The sequence below is a fragment of the Hordeum vulgare genome, chromosome 7H, assembly GCF_904849725.1.
Source record: "Hordeum vulgare subsp. vulgare chromosome 7H, MorexV3_pseudomolecules_assembly, whole genome shotgun sequence".
NCBI lineage: Eukaryota > Viridiplantae > Streptophyta > Magnoliopsida > Poales > Poaceae > Hordeum > Hordeum vulgare.
This window is the reverse complement of record NC_058524.1, coordinates 194,828,342-194,842,622: the sequence shown is the minus strand read 5'-3', so window position 1 is coordinate 194,842,622 and position 14,281 is coordinate 194,828,342.

Below are 14,281 nucleotides of genomic sequence, written 5' to 3'. Positions count from 1 at the left end.
GATGAGAGCAAGCCTAGAGTACATTTCAGTGACTCCTTCACCATCCTTCATATTGAACTTGTGAAGTTGGCTTTGTAGCACATCCAACTTAGATTCTGTGGCGGATTTGGTTCCGTCGTGTATATCAACCAAAGTATCCCAAATTTCCTTTGCATTCTCAAGACGACTAATCTTGTTGAACTCTTCGGGGCATAGGCACTTGAATAGAATGTCGCATGCTTGAGCGTTTTATTGCAACATCTTCAATTCCTTCGCAGCCACTTCACGATCCGATTCCTTTCCATCACCAAAAATTCACCTTGTAATCCAACACGAACAACATCCCAAATTACAGGGTTATGACCAAGAATATGCATTTTCATTTTATGCTTGCAACTAGCAAAGTTTGTACCATCAAAGTATGGACCTCTATGGTGGTAACTTCCCTCACTAGACGCCATAATCTCCTAGGTTGTGAAACCAATGCAATGGAGACCAAAGCTTTGATCCACTTGTAGGATCCGAAGGATGTCTAGAGGGGGGGGGGGTGATTAGACTACTTGACCAAATAAAAACTTAGCCTTTTCCCAATTTTAGTTGTGGGAAAGTTTTAGCAATTGTAGTAAGTCAAGCACACCCTACACATGCAAGTCTAAGAGTATAGAAACAGAAAGTAAATACATGCACATGTAAGAGAGGGTAGGGATAAGAAAATCGAACGCAAAGATGACACACAAATTTTTGGCGTGGTTCTGATAGGTGGTGCTATTGTGTGTCCGTGTTGATGAAGACTTCAACCCACTGAGGGTAACGGTTGCGCGAGTCCATGGAGGGCTCCACCCATAAGGTGTCCATGAAGAAGCAACCTCATATATACCATCATGGCTTACATTCACGAAGGACTAGCCTCACTCAAGGTAGATCTTCACGAAGTAGGTGATATCCTTGCCCTTACAAACTTCTTGGTTATACTCCACACAAAGTCAGAGGCTCCCAAACAACACCCAACCAATCTAGGAGACACCACTCTCCAAAATGTAATATGTAGTATGATGAACTCCTTGCTCTTGTGCTTACAAAGATAGTCTCCTCAACACTCAATCACTCTCTCACATATTTGGCTCGGGTAGAAAAGATTGATTGGGTGGAAAGTAACTTGGAAAGGCTAGAAATCAAGATTCATATGGTAGGAATGGAATATCTTGATCTCAACACATGAGTAGGTGGCTCTCTCTTAGAAAAATGGATGGGGCAAGTGTTGGTTCGTTCTGAGTGCTTCCTCTACGAATGAGAGGAGATGGAGGGGTATATATATGCATCTCCAAAAATTCAACTGTTACAACATTATTGCCCAACTCGGTGAAAATGGAGTAAAACTCGGTTGCACCGACTAGTGCAAAACTCGGTGGAGGGGTATGGATGATGAAGTCCTTGCTCTTGTGCTTCAAAAGATCGTCTGATTAACACTCAACCACTATCTCACAAATTAGGCTTTGTAGAAGAGATTGATTGGGTGGAAAGAAACTTGGGGAGGATAGAAATCAAGATTCATATGGTTGGAGTAGAAGATATTTATCTCAACATACGAGTAGATGGTTCTCTTTTAGAAAATGGATGGTGGAAGTGTTGGCTTGTTCTAAGTTCTGTCTCTACGAATGAGAGGGAGGTGGATTTGTATATATAGGCATCTCCAAAAATCCAACCGTTACAATATTATTGCCCAACTCGATGGAACCGAAGTAAAAACTCGGTTACACCCAATGGTGCAAAATGTGGCAACTTTTCGTGTTTCGATGAGACCGATATATAAATCTCTGTGAGTTCGATTTTGGGTGGCCTAGGTAGTTAAACAAACTCGATGGCGCCGATTTGCAAAAATTGGGAATTTTGATTTTAGCAAATGGACACCAGTGAGTTGGTTGTTGTTTTTCGATTGCACTAAAATGAGACTTGGATTCATCGAGAGGGTAGGGTTTGAATCTGGATCTGTCAAAGGGTAAACTCGATAGGGCCGAATGTGGTAACTTGGTGGCACCGGATTCAGGCTTTGGGGTTTGGACATAATATATTTGTGGGAGAATTCATGAGGGTTTTTGGTGGCTAACTCTAAGCACTTGAGCAACTAGATCATCATAGATACCTCATCCCCTTTAAATAGTATTAGCTTTCCTATGGATTCAAATGTGATTACTTAAAAAAATGCAAAATGTGAAGTCTTGAAGCTTGTTGCCAATTTATGTTCCAAGCATGTAGGGGATCTCCTCACAATCCTTTGCCAATCCATTCATTGAAGTCTACCTGAAATATACATGGCAGAATCATTTGTCAAATGAAATATATGTTGTTATTAATTATTAAAACAAGCTAGGGAGAAGTTGTGCTTTCAGAATCAACGCAAGGGAGGTATGGGCCCCATGAGCTCAAGGGGAGCGCCCCCTCTAGGGTGCACCATCAACCCTTGTGGCTCCCTCAAAGGTCGATTGGAGGTATCCTTCGGGCATGATGAATCTAATATTGAGAAAATATCGTCTAAAAATTTCAACTCCATTGGAGTTACGGATCTTCGACTATAAAGGAAACTATGTTCGGTGAGAAACCGAGGTCGTGGAATAGAGAAGAAAATAGAGAGAGATACAATATAGAAGGGCTCCCTCCCCTCAGGGGCCATGGTGGCCAAGTACTGGAGGGGAAAATTCTTCTCCCATCTAGAAGGAAGGCTAAGAAAGAAGAAGAAGGAGGGGGGATGTGTCCCTCCTCTCTTGATGGCGGTGGAGCACCGCCGGGGGAATCATCGTGATGGCGATCTAGATCAACTACTTCACTGTCGTCAACAACAATTTTATCCCCCTCTATCAATAGTGTAACCACTCTTTTACCGTTGTAAACTCTACTTGTACATGTTGATTTATGCTATATATTATTATCCAATGATATGGTGCACCTCTATTTTGTTTGAGTAGATTTTTGTTGTCCTATGGATAATCGATGAATTGCTATGATTGGTTTAAATTGTGTGTGGTTATGTTGCTATCCTTTGTTGCCATCAAATGAGCGTGCATGTGGATCACACCATAAGGTTAGTTGTATGTTGACAAGACTATGCATTGGAGAACGAGGGTGGCAGAAGCTTCTTCCAACTATAGAAATCGATCCATATGGGATTGAAGGGGGGTCAATTTATCTTAATTCTATGGTTGGGTTTTACCTTAATGAACTTTTGTAGTTGCGGATGCTTGCTAATATTTTCTATCATAAGTGCATAGAATTCCAAGTAAGGGATGCCATGCTAACAGTGGCCTCTCCCACTCTAAAAATTGCTATCGGTCTAGTAACTTAGCCAATTTCTTAGGGGAGACTTCACAAATCCTACCACCACTTTACCACACTTGCTATATTAACTTAATTGTTCTTTTATTAAAACATCACCTAACTTTTATTCCCACGTTCTTTATTATCTTGCAAACCTATACCATTACACCTACAAAGTAGTTTTTTTACTAGGCAAGGTGAACATTGATGTCTCTAAAGTTGTATTGGTGGTCGATAGAACTTGAGAGATTATTAATTCTACCTTTAGATTCTCATTGGGTTTGACACTCTTACTTATTGGAAATGCTACAACTGATCCCCTATACTTGTGGGTTATAATTATGGTGGTTGTTTTGTGGTGATGAGGTCTTTCATGTGTAGGATAACAAGATAAAGTTCTCCCACAGGTTAGCTTGAACCTGTGAATTACGCTCCAAATCTCAATGTGAGAGTGGGCAATGCACATTACCATAGAGGCTAGCAATAAAAGATGAACAGAAGTGTAAGGCTTCGACCTTCATTTAGTTATAAAGAACTTAAAAACTACACAAGAGTATGATGGTGTATTGTTGCATAAGACTCAAAAGTAAGTACCCTGAGGTGATTGTTTGGCAGGGTAACTCGGTATGTGTTCCAGATCAACCAATGATGTTGGGTTTATCAAGAAAAAGCATCTACAATCATTTAATCGCTAATCAAGCCACCACTAGAGTCCCTGACTTATGTAATTAGGTGAAAGGAAGGCCAAAATTCAAAGGACTCATTTATTGGATTAGTTTTACAAAAGAAAATGGCAATGTTTAAAACACATGCAAAGCAAGCATACCAAAGCACTGAGACACTAATGCATGAAAACCATATGATCAAGAGAATTGCACAAGGCACTACACATGGAAAAGTAACCTCCCCACGCTTAGAAGTACATACTAAACTAGAGAAGATCACAAAATTGCAAAGAAAACGTAGTTATTAAAAGAGAGAGCGAGAAGTAGTTACCTCCCCATGCTTACGTCTAAGAAATTGTTAGGAACTTCTACCGTTCAGGTGCAAATGACCTCTCTTCTAATAGACATGGACCTTACTTCATGTGATCTCTTTGTTGTGGTCCGACGGATACTCTCCCGTAGAACCTGCTAGGGGAAAACAAAAACAGAAAAATAAATATTTTTATTCTGTTGGAGTACAAAGTGCATGATGATCTACCTCTATATCATATGTGAGTGTCCCTTTTTCTAAAAGCTAAACCCCTCGGTTTATATAGGGACCATGGGTACCTAGGGTTTACGTGAGGTCGGTTGCATCTAGAGATAAACATGCCCATAATACAAATGTGTCATGGAGTATGCGCCAAGCCTTTAGTAGATTCCATCTTGATCACGTCGAAGGATGTGATAGTCTTGGCCCACTTGTTGATGATCTAGGGGTCCTTGGCTCGGCCCGCTACAAAGGGGCTGACGTGGTTAGCACCCCCTAATTCAGGACACAATCACCTTGCTTGACACTCTGTTGTCCTTATGCACATTAAGGCTATGTTGTTGTTTATTAGGGACCCCTGACATGTCTATTGGCTTCCCAATTATCCTCGAGGAATTGGAGGAGCTCGCCCTCCTCTTCCTCGGGGAGGTCTTCCCCAATTGTCATCATCTTCTTCACATCTTTCGAGTGTAAGTGGAATTTGTTTTCATGTCCTTTGCAGGTTGGAACATCGGGCTTGGATGTGGTTTGGCTGGAAGCGTTATTGTACTTGTGTTGATGGATCACTTGATTTGCTCAAGCTCTGTGAAGGCCAAGGCTAATTTGGTGAGCTCCACCTTTCCGACTTCGAGCTCTAGTTCCCTCCCGATGCTGTAGTGGGTTGTGATCGTGCCCGTGAGTCTCGACCTCTTTAGTTGAATGTGTGCTTAGGATGGTAGTGACATGAATTAGACGTAGGACGGCCTTCCGAGGATCACATTGTGGCAGTTACAGAATGGGGCGACCACGAATTGTATCATTTATGATCTAATTTTGCTCTCATCCCCGAAAATAACTTCGAGCTTGAGCAGCCCAAAAGGGCGCACCGGTCATCTAGGTACTAAACAGTGGAACCCGATGAGTGAAGGCTTTAGGACGGACGGTAGATCCTCATCTTTGCCAAGTTGTTAGGTAAGATGATATTGTAGTTGCTAACATTGTCCATCTAGATCTGTACGAGGCGGAATCCCCTAACTATCGGATCTACCACCAAGGTGTACTTGTTGGGTCGGGACATGGGTTGGTTGGTCCGCGTTTGTTGGGATGTTACCCCGTCGTATAACCCGCCCCATGGGGCTGGGTCGTGGTTATGGTGGCTTAAGGTTGTGCTCAGGATGGGCTTGGACAAACAAAGATCAAAGGTGCAAGGACGCGGTTCCCAATGGGCCGTTTAGCGGTCCACTACTATGAAGATGGCGGGTCAAGGCCCGTGAGGTAGAAGATAACCTTGCTTGACACACAAGGCGAGTTAGAGACATACCGGGACACAAATCATAACGTGACCCAGACTCTTGTAAAACCTAGGGTCTCGACCTGTATAAAAAGGCGAGTCTTTAACGACATTAGGGTTAAGTTGCAATCCATCGAGAGCTAGGTTAAGCGAATCCGCACCTGTGTAATCGATTTCATCATCAATACACACAAAGCAGGAGGTAGGATTTTACCTGCATCGGAGGGGCCAAACCTGGGTAAGCTCGTATCTCGTTCCCGATCAAACCCTTTGAGTCGCCACATAGGTTCTATGGCTTCACCACTAAGTCCTTTCACGAGGACATCTATCGTGAAAAAACCACGACAGTTGGCGCCCACCATGGGGCCAGCGCACAGTGGAGCTGAGTTCTCAAAGGGAGCTCTTCCAGGGTTCGGGAGCTACACGGTTGGTCTGATGACCAAGAGCATCCGCGGAAAGCGCCACATTGACAATTCGAGCTAGGGTTCTGAGGCCGATTCGATCGTGTCTGGTTACCTAGTCCCCTTTGGCAAGATTCACGTCTTCATCCGCAAAATCGGCGTGCCCATCCACGAGCCAGACATGTGCACCGACATTGTCAAGCCGGTTCAGCTCGCTCGACCTGCCCAGCATCAAATCAGGTGGCGTCGCATCTTCATCGGCTTCATGCAGGGGGCAGCCTCCCCGATGAGCCGACGGCTGATGGAGATACTCATGTCAACTCTGATGGCGAGTCATCCATGGGAGATATGGAGTCAATTTGCTCTCTCTACAATGGGGGGCTTCCCTGAGGCGGCAATCTCTGAAGGGCGGCAAAAGCCGCCCCACCAAGTCAGCATCTACATGGCAGGTGCTGCACCGGCTCAAGATCTACAACAGGCAGCCACCGCAAATGGGACTAGCAGGTCTGGCAAGACGCCGGCTCAAGCCCTGATGGATCTGATGGGTTAGATGGCAAAACTTGTGATGACCCCAGTTACCGCCGACAACCAGGCATAGATCAACGCTGAGCTGACGAAGCTTCGTGAGGAGATGGCCAAGGTGCAGCGGGAGATTGACATCAAAAACACCCGGATGGTGGAACTATAGGCTCGCATCAATGATGAGTCGGAATGTTTGAAGGCAGAGGCTTGGCAGGTGGAGCGTCATCGAAATGCCTCCGATGCGGTACACCAGAGGATACATCAAAGTCGCCTGCCATCTAATCTTGACCCGGCTCGTTTGTTTGACAACCCCACGCACGCCGGGCATGGAACGTGATTCCCCTCGACAAAAAGATCTACAGGTTGAGCCGAGTCAACCCCCACCTTCCCAGACGCCGACTCAACGGTTCCGGACGCCGCAAAGACACTTCTCCAACCGTGTTGATAACATGTTGTCTGCCACCCATAACTTGGAATCTCTCCCCATCCACAGAAACACCCAGGTTGAGGTGGAGGCTAAGAACGCCATCAAGATGCTGAAGACCGTTGTGGTACAACATGCACATCTCTCCTACAGTTGTGATCGGTTGCACTTCATGCCACATGTGAGTCGCACCAAGAGCCGCCATGAGGAGTCCCCGGTGGTTTCCAGCAGCGGTCGCCGACAGAAGCTTCAAGCCAACCCGCCGGCAACCCCGATGTCAAATACTCATGCGCTCGTAAACGTGGCACGGGTTGCTCGTCATGCACAAGCGGATGTGGCGGCGGCACCGGCGGCTCAGGTGGTTCTGACTTACACCCAACCAGCACCTGCACAAAGTGAGTTGGGAGGTGAGGACCCACAAGTGTAGGGGATCTATCGTAGTCCTGTCGACAAGTAAGAGTGTCGAACCCAAGGAGGAGCAAAAGGAACTGACAAGTGGTTTTCAGCAAGGTATTCTCTGCAAGCACTAAAATTATCGGTAATAGATAGTTGTGTGGTAAGATGATTCATAGCAAGTAGCAAGTAAGAATAGTAACAAATGTTCTAGCAAGATGGCCCAATCCCTTTTGTAGCAAGGGACAAGCCTGGATAAACTCTTATAGGAGGTAAAGCGCTCCCGAGGACACATGGAAATTTCTGTCAAGCTAGTTTTCATCATGTTCATATGATTCGCGTTCACTACTTTGATAGTTTGATATGTGGGTGGACCGGTGTTTGGGTGCTGCCCTTACTTGGACAAACCTCCCACTTATGATTAACCCCTCTCGCAAGCATCCGCAACTACGAAAGAAGAATTAAGACAAAATCTAACCATAGCATTAAACTAGTGGATCCAAATGAGGCCTTACGAAGCAACGCATAAACTATTGTTTAAGCTTCTGTCACTCTAGCAACCCATCATCTACTTATTAATTCCCAATGCCTTCCTCTAGGCCCAAATAATGGTGAAGTGTTATGTAGTCGATGTTCACATAACACCACTAGAGTAGAGACAACATATAACACATCGAAATATCGAACGAATACCAAATTCACATGACTACTTATAGCAAGAGTTATCCCATGTCCTTAGGAACAAAAGTGACTACTCACGAAGCATAATTATGTTCATGACCAGAGAGGTATTGAATAGCATTGAGGATCTGAACATATAATATTCCACCAAGTAATCCAACTAGCATCAACTACAAAGAGTATTAACACTACCAGCAACCTTACAAGTACCAATCGGAGTTGCGAGACGGAGATTGGTTACAAGAGATGAACTAGGGTTTGGAGATGAGATGGTGCTGATGAAGATGTTGATGGTGATGAGTACCCTCCAATGAGAGGAGTGTTGGTGAGGACGATGGCGACGATTTCCCCCTCCGGGAGGGAAGTTTCCCCAGCAGGACGGCCGTGCCGGAGCTCTAGATTGGTTCTGCTCAAGTTTCGCCTCGTGGCGGCGGCGACTCCTCCCGAAAGCCTCCTCCTGATTTTTTCTGGAATGAAACCCTCCTTATAGTAAAAGATGGGAGCCAGAGGGGCAAAGGGGGCCCACAAGCCACCTAGGCGCGACCAGGGGGGTAGGCCGCGCCTGGCAGGCTTGTGGCCTCCTGGTGGCTCCCCTCTGGTACTTCTTCCGTCCAGTATTTTTTTTAAATTCCAAAATAATTCCTCGTTGATTTTCACGGCTTTTGGAGTTGCGCAGAATAGGTATCTCAAACTTGCTCCTTTCTCAGACCAGAATTCCAGCTGCCCGCATTCTCCCTCTTCATGTAAACCTTATAAAATAAGAGAGAAAAGGCATAAGTATTTTACCGTGAAGTGTAATAACAGCCCATAAAGCGATAAATATCAACATAAAAGCATGATGCAAAATGGACGTATCAACTCCCCCAAGCTTAGACCTCGCTTGTCCTCAAGCGGAAGGCGAGATCAATAAATATGCCCACATGTTTAGAGATAGAGGTGTCGACAAAACAAGATACGTATATGCAGGCATCATGATCATAATTAGAACATCAATATCATTATATAATCTCTTATGCTAAAGTGATAAGTCCTCCACAAAGTAAAGTATGGATCAAGAGCCTTAATGAGAATTAACAACCAATAGCCTTTAGTCATTGAAGAAATTGCAATTTATCATAACGTCGGAAAGAGTCAAATAAGAGTTTGTAAAGCAAATCCACATACTCAATCATCCTTTCGTCTTCTACAATTGCTAAAACTTACGTGGTAATCATGAGATCAAAGTTTCAGTTGGACACAGAGAAAGATAGGGGCTTATAGTTTCGCCTCCCAACTACTTACCTCAAGGGTAATGTCAACAATAATAATTCATGAATACTTACTTCCAAGTTGACATATGAATATAGATCTTTCCCTAGCATATGACGATAGCCAAGATAAAGGCGAAATAAGGAATTGGTCTCGATCACCATTACACTTTTAAGGACAAAAAGTAAAGGTACAAGATAGGCCCTTCGTAGAGGGAAGCAGAGGTTGTCATGCGCTTTTGAGGTTTGGATGTGTGGCCTCTTAGTGTGAAGGAACGTCACTTTATATTGCCTCCTGTGATAAAGAACTCTATTATGCAGCCCGTCGCTTTTATGTCTTCCTCATCACTGGTTCGTACAAAGCTTATTTTCCACACACTAATAGATCATACAAATTTAGGGAGCAATTTTTTATTTCTTGCACCGATGACAACTTACTTGACGGATCTTCTTCAATCCATAGGTAGGTATGGTGGACTCTCATGGAGAAACTGGGTTGAGGGTTTATGGATGCACAAGTAGTATCTCTACTTAGTGCGGAAGTTTTGGCTGATATGAGGTGGAAGCAAGCGTCACATGCTAAGGGATCTCTAGTCATATTACATTGTTCGGAACCAAGCAAACATAATTCATTATGTTGTCTTCCTTGTCCAACATCTACTTCTAAGCATGTAATAGTTTAGTGAGTGTTCACAATCATAGATGATGTCAAAGATGGTATATTTATATGTGAACCTCTCCTTCTTTATTACTTCCTATTACTTGCAACAATGACCAAGGTCTACGTTTGTCCACCCACAACAAGTTTCAATCAAAATTATTTTTATATGTGAAGCCATCACTTCCCATAAGATCATTACATGATCTTTCATGCTTTTGTTCTTTTATTATTCTTTTCTTTAGACCATGGCATGAAGCAAGGCCCTTAACTAAAACACTCTTTATTATATGGTTCACGAGCTCGAATACATAGGGGGGGTAACACAAAGCAAAACTCAAGCCTAGAACACTAAGAACTTTATTCTACTAGAAAAAGATAAAACCAAAAAGGACCAAACTAAGAAAAAGGTAAAGGAAAAATATGTGATGGTGATACGATACCGAGGCAACTCCCCCAAGCTTGGCACAAGCCAAGGGGATTGCCCATACCCGTGCTTAATTATCTTCCTTCGAAGGTGATGGTGGTGGAGTTGTCCTGTATTTTGATTCCAAGGGGGCCATCAATCTTTGATTTATACCTTGGAGCTCTGTGATATGTTTCTCCAGCAAACAACTTCATGGGTGAGATAAGTATTACGAACACGAGTTATTTCACATAGACTCAAGAGCTCGATCAAGGATGGAGGTAGGGCTGAAGAAAATCCTCTTCCTTAGCTTCTTCCTTGTTGAGCACATATTGCCCTTCGTCCAATGCCGGATTCTCCTCCATACTTTTGCCCTTAGTTTCTTCAAGCAACCTTTCCTTGGCCTCCATGACCTCCATTCTTTTCAGATCAACATTTACTTCTTCATAGACTTGAGGGAGATCGTTCTCCCTGACAGATTCCTGAGACAACATCCTTGCCCTAAATTTGCGGCAGAAACAGGATTGAAATGAAAACAGAGGATAATTACGTCATACGAGGATGAGACCTTTTGGGAGAATATATAATGAATTTTTCCCAACCAAAAGGAGTACTCCACAAGAAAATGGAGTCCGGGAGGCACACGAGGTGCCCACAAGCCATCCAGGCGTGGCGAGGGGGGTAGGCCGCGCTTGGCAGGCTTGTCGCCTCCTTGTGCGCTTTCCAGACTACTTTAAAATTTTCTATTTTTCCAAAAATTCCAAAACGGAGAAAAATTGCTACTGGAAAAGTTTTGGAGTTAGTTTACTCACCGAATCACATACCTCTTCATTTTTGTAGTCTGAAACAGGCTGATAAATGTCCCTTATGTACTCCTCCAGAGTTATGGTATTAATAATATTGCTTTCAACATTTATGGGAGTACCTGAGCTATAATGCTTGATTCTTTGCCCATTTACCACTCTTGGAAAATTACCTTGCGTGTTGTTGATCTTGATGGGACCAGAATGATATACTTCCTCAACAATGTAAGGTCCTTCCCATTTAGAGAGAAGCTTGCCTGCAAAAAATATTAAACGAGAATTGTATAGCAAGACATAATCACCTACATTGAACTCACGTTTTTGTATCCTTTTATCATGCCACCTCTTAACTTTTTCTTTGAACAACTTGGCATTTTCATATGCGTGAGCTCTCCATTCATCAAGTGAGCTAATATCAAATAACCTCTTCTCACCAGCAAGTTTGGAATCAAAGTTGAACTCTTTGTTTGCCCAATAAGCCTTATGCTCTAGCTCAAGAGGTAAATGACATGCTTTACCGTAAACCATTTTGTACGGAGACATGCCCATGGGATTCTTATAAGCAGTTTTATAAGCCCACAGTGCATCATCAAGCTTCTTAGGCCAATTCTTTCTAGACCTATTAACAGTCTTTTGCAAAATTAGTTTAATCTCTCTATTACTTAGCTCTACTTGACCACTAGACTGAGGATGATAGGGAGATGCAACTCTATGGTTGACATCATAATTAGCAAGCATTTTACGGAAAGCACCATGAATGAAATGTGAACCACCATCAGTCATTAGATATCTAGGGACTCCAAATCTAGGGAAAATAACTTCTTTAAGCATCCTAATAGAGGTGTTGTGATCAGCACTACTAGTTGGGATAACTTCTACCCACTTAGTAACGTAATCAACAGCAACTAGGATATGAGTATACCCGTTGGACTTTGGAAGAGGTCCATATAATCAAAAACCCAAACATCAAATGGTTCAATGACAAGTGAATAATTCATAGGCATTTCCGGACGTTTACTGATATTACCTCTTTGACATTCATCACAAGACAAGACAAACTTACGGGCATCCTTGAAGAGAGTTGGCCAATAAAAACCGAATTGGAATACCTTGTGTGCAGTTCTATCTCCCGCATGGTGTCCTCCGTAAGCCTCGGAGTGACACTTCTGTAGGATCTGTCCCTGTTCATGCTTACGTACACAACGTCTAATAACACCATCTACTCCTTCTTTATAAAGATGAGGATCATCCCAAAAGTAATGTCTCAAATCAAAGAAGAATTTATTCTTTTGCTAGGATGTGAAACTAGGTGGTATATATTTGGCAACGATATAGTTTGCATAATCAGCATACCACGGTGTACTACGTGAAGCATTGATGACATTCAATTACTCATCAGGAAAGCTATCATCAATAGGTTGTGGGTCATCAAGAATATTCTCCAACCTAGACAAGTTATCTACTACGGGGTTCTCAACACCCTTCCTGTCAACAACATGCAAATAAAATTCTTGTAGCAAGAGAACCCATCTGATAAGTCTAGGTTTAGCATCTTTCTTTTCCATGAGATACTTAATAGCAGCATGATCAGTGTGAATAGTAACCTTGGAATCAACGATGTAAGATCAGAACTTTTCACATGCAAACATGACTGCTAAAAATTCCTTTTCAGTAGTAGCATAGTTTCTTTGGGCACTGTCTAGAGTTTTACTAGCATAGTGAATAACATTCAATTTCTTGTCAACTCTTTGTCCTAGAATAGCACCAACAACATAATCACTAGCATCACACATGATTTCAAAAGGTAAGTTCCAATCAGGTGGTTGAACAATAGGTGCAGTTATCAAGGCCTTCTTAAGTATTTCAAAGGCTTCCTCACAATCATCGTCAAAAATAAAAGGAATATCCTTTTGCAAGAGATTGGTAAGAGGCCTAGAAATCTAAGAAAAGTCCTTAATGAACCTTCTATAGAAACCAGCATGACCAAGGAAAATTCTTATACCTTTAATGTCTGTAGGGCATGGCATTTTCGCGATCGCATCAACCTTAGCCTTATCGACTTCAATACCTCTTTCAGAAATTTTATGTCCTAAGACGATGCCTTCATTAACCATAAAGTGGCACTTCTCCCAATTCAAGACAAGGTTGGTATCTTTACATCTCTGCAAACCTCGATCAAGGTTGTTGAGGCAATCATCAAAAGAAGACCCGTAAATAGAGAAGTCATCCATGAAAACATCAACAATGTTTTCACAAAAGTCAGAGAATATAGCCATCATACATCTTTGAAAGGTAGCAGGTGCATTACATAAGCCAAAAGGCATACGTCTATAAGCAAAGGTACCCAAAGGGCAGGTAAAAGTGGTTTTCTCTTGAGCAGATTGTACAACAGGTATTTGGGAGAAACCAGAATAACCATCTAGAAAGCAGAAGTGTGTGTGTTTAGACAATCTTTGTAGCATTTGGTCAATAAAAAGCAAGGGGTAATGATCTTTCCTGGTGGCTTTATTCAATTTCCTAAAATCAATCACCATCCTATAGCGAGTAATAATCCTCTGTGGGATCAATCATCTTTATCATTAGGGACAACGGTAATACCTCCCTTCTTAGGGACGCAATGCACCGGACTTACCGAATCACTATGAGCAACAGGATAGATAATACCTGCTTCCAGGAGCTTTAGTATTTCTTTTCCTACTACCTCTTTCATCTTAAGATTTAATCTCCATTGATGATCGACAACTGGTTTGGAATCAGGATCGGTTTTAATTTTGTGGTGGCATAGAGTGGAACTAATGCCCTTAAGATCATCAAGAGTATATCCAATAGTAGCACGGTGCTTCCTCGGAGTTTTCAATAATTTGTTTTCTTCATGCTCTGAAAGGCTAGCACTAATAATAACAGGATATATCTCTTTTTCATCAAGATAAGCATACTTAAGAGTATCAGGTAGCTGTTTAAGCTCGAACATAGGATCACCCTTTGGTGGGGGTG